Below are 3,622 nucleotides of genomic sequence, written 5' to 3'. Positions count from 1 at the left end.
TATCCTGTGTCTTCACTGTTACTTTTGGTAGTCCCTAATATACGTCGGCATTTGTTGTATGACTCTTCCAGGAGACATTGAGTGCCATTCTGAGCATCCTCGTATAACAACCGTCCAACTGATTCTTCAATGTTTTAGTGAGCGTCCATGCTTTATCCCCCGTATAGAAGAATAGACTCTACTGTTGCCAGAAATAACCTCACTTGCAATTTCCTTGCTAACTTTGCACTCTATACCTTTCTCAGTTTATGGCATGCACTCCAGGCAAGAGCTTTCCTTGCTACGATGTCTTTTTCAGTACTTTGTGTTCACACACCAAGGTAGTTGATATTGCAAGTTAATATTACAAAATAATTTCAAAAGGCATATCATGTGAGCAGGAAGAAAATTTTTCATTCGTTAAATTCTTGTTTATATATTTCTTTTCTTGAGTCTTTAAGCAGTCATGTCTTAAATAAAATCTTCAAAAATGACATTTACCAAAAAATTTCATTACCATTTTGTTTTGTTTTCGTTACCATGGGAATCCATATCATTTATTACGTCATCACATCACAGATCAAACCTACTGAACGTTACCAAAAGAACATAGAGATAAGAGGATAAAGTACGGTGTAGTAACTTCTCAGAAATGATCTATTTAAATCGGCTGAACATATTTGGTTGTATTTCTGAGTCGAATCTTTCACTGAACACTTTTTTTTAAAGTACTCTGAATGTTGGATAGCGAGAAGCAGACACTTTTTTTTGTTTTATTTTTTTGTATCCAGAAAATATGTATCATACATAATTTGTAGCACAGAGTATTGTTTTTTTCAGATCTCTTAAGTGATCATTTAATATATTCTCAAGTGATCTGTCACCTATGATTGTTGTTAACAACAATGACATTGTCACACCTTAGAACAAAATGTCTTGCTCTATTAAGGGGATCAACAATTGCCAGAGTTTCTCTTTCTGCTATCATATATCTTCTCTCAGCTGAATGTTTAAAGCTGCAAATGACCTGAGTAATCTGTCAAACTTTTAGCAATAGAAAGATTGTGTTGAAATGCAGCTGCAATGCTTCTGGAATAGCCAAAAGTCTATTCCTTTCTTAAGCCAATCTGCAGCTAAATATATAGGTTATCATTTTTTTAAAATCAAAAATTAGATGTATATGAGTCTTGTTATTGTAAGATAAGACTTCTTGCAAACTCTATCAAAGATAGAGCCGTCTGTTTTGTATTTAGGTTAATATTACAAATGATAGAATTCAAAATATTTGAAGCTAAAAAGATGCAATTCTACAGCATAAACATATAAGTGAAACATGTAGAACTAAACACAATATCTTTAATTTATTCGTTAAAAAGCAACATAGACTTATCACACAAGGATTTTTGCATTATTTCATTCCTCCATCTAGCGATATGTTAGATATGTTCATGCTTATATGATATTTCAGATTAAGTAAATAAATTCTTATATATCACAGATTAATAGTATAAATAAAAACATATATTCAAATAATTGTATATTAAAACAGTGATGCAAAATACAGATATCAGTGAGCAAAACACAACATAGATTATGGTATCTGATCAACTTACTTCATCACAAATTTACGCAAACACTATCACATGTGTGTGATATTGGAGGGCATGTGTATGCTTGCAAAAAAACAGAGATGGGGGAGAATGACCCTCAAACAAAAATATTTTATTTTGGGTTGCATTCAAATTACAGATTGATTCTGAAATTTAAACATGGAATTTCCTATTGCATGGTTTATTTGCTGGGACAATTGTTTTCATGATTACATATTCTTCGTGTCATTAGCTGCTCAACCACGAAGTAGGAATGGAATATTTTTGTTTATAAAATTCATAGAATAAAATAAATTTCTGTTCCATAAGGAAATCATCTGGTGGTGGTGGTATGTAATATGTAAAACTTGCAAAATCCAACCACACGTACACTATATATATATGGTCTTCCCTTCAGTTTTATTACTATTATTTTAGTTTCTTTGTCAAAGTTCTTTCATCACACATTTTGTGACCTCTTCTGCAACTCTCTGTCCCACATGTCTCCTCTTGTTTTGCTTATTTCAGAATGTGTAATGAAAGAACTTGAACAAAAAAAAACTAAAATAATAGTAATAAAGCTGAAATATATAGTGCATGTGTTTAATTGGCAAAATTAAACCCCTCCCAAGCATAACAATATATAACTATTCATTTGTAGGAAAAGCAAGTTTTTTTCCCTTCATGTTCCTAGTCTTACAAGCTTGGTTTACTCTTACACTGATCAGGTTTATAGGTAGCAGAAGAAAGTAATTTTCTTTTATTCCACTCTGCAGCAAGCTAAAACTAGCAAATTTAATCCTTTCTACTATAGGCTCAAGGCCTGAAATTTTGGTGGGAGAAGACTAGTTGATTACACCGACCTCAGTGTTTCACATGTACTTAATTTATCGCCCATGAAAGGATGAAAGGCAAAGTCGACCACAGCAGAATTTGAACTCAGAACATAGTGACAAGCGAAATACTGCTCAGCATTTCGTCCGGCATGCTAACGATTTTACCAGCTGCCTTAAAACTAGCAAATTTAATGCTAGAATAATGGGCAGTTTATCAAATAATTAACAGCCAACATAAAATACTTGAAAAACTCTGAAGGTTGTCTACACTTGCAAAATAGTTGTTTTCATTTATATTATCAATAAAGGATACCTTCATGATGTGATGTTTAGGATATCATACAAGGCTTAACCCTTTAGCATTCAAACCAGCCATATCTGGCATAAATACTCTACCTGTTCTATGTTCAAACCAGCCAGATGTAGCCTCTCACACCTATCTTGCAATGTCCTTCTAAAAATAAGCATTTACATTATGAAAATCTCATGGCTACAAAATAATACATGATTAATTCAAAACAATGTGAATAAATTACATTTGACAATAATTTGGGTAAATTTGCAAAGGTAGAATAATAAGGGATTTTGGTATTCTTGATAGAATAAAGTTATTTTAAAGAGATAATTAATCTATTCTGAAATTTGATTTTAATAAAGCATCTCCTTTCCATCTTTGTCACAGCCACCAAATTACCATCTTGCAACTTGAAGGAGTGCAAGCACCCCAGGCTGGGAATCCTTGTTTTGCACATCTTGAAATTAGAACATAGTATCTTTCAAAAAAATAATGATTCAGTCATAGATATAGGATGTCTGATTAAAATATGGAATGATCATAGCTGGAATTGTTTGAACATAGTATTTCTGGATCAGGTTGACCTGGGGCTAAATAATATCATCATCAGCAGCAGCAGCAGCAGGAGTGGCTGTGTGGCAAGTAGCTTGCTTACCAACCACATGGTTCCAGGTTCAGTCCCACTGCGTGGCACCTTGGGCAAGTGTCTTCTACTATAGCCTTGGGCCGACCAAAGCCTTGTGAGTGGATTTGGTAGACGGAAACTAAAAGAAGCCCGTCGTATATATGTATGTAGTGAAACTACCTATCGCCATTAGATACAAACTACTATCGCCATTACATACAATCATCTCATTTAAATATAAACAAGCGCGGGCGTAGCGGAGAACCCATCTCCTTGTCATCACGTGACTGATTAATAT

The sequence above is a fragment of the Octopus bimaculoides genome, chromosome 4 (assembly GCF_001194135.2).
Source record: "Octopus bimaculoides isolate UCB-OBI-ISO-001 chromosome 4, ASM119413v2, whole genome shotgun sequence".
In the NCBI taxonomy this organism is placed as follows: domain Eukaryota; kingdom Metazoa; phylum Mollusca; class Cephalopoda; order Octopoda; family Octopodidae; genus Octopus; species Octopus bimaculoides.
The sequence above is the reverse complement of the archived record's forward strand: the minus strand, read 5'-3'. Positions refer to the sequence as shown.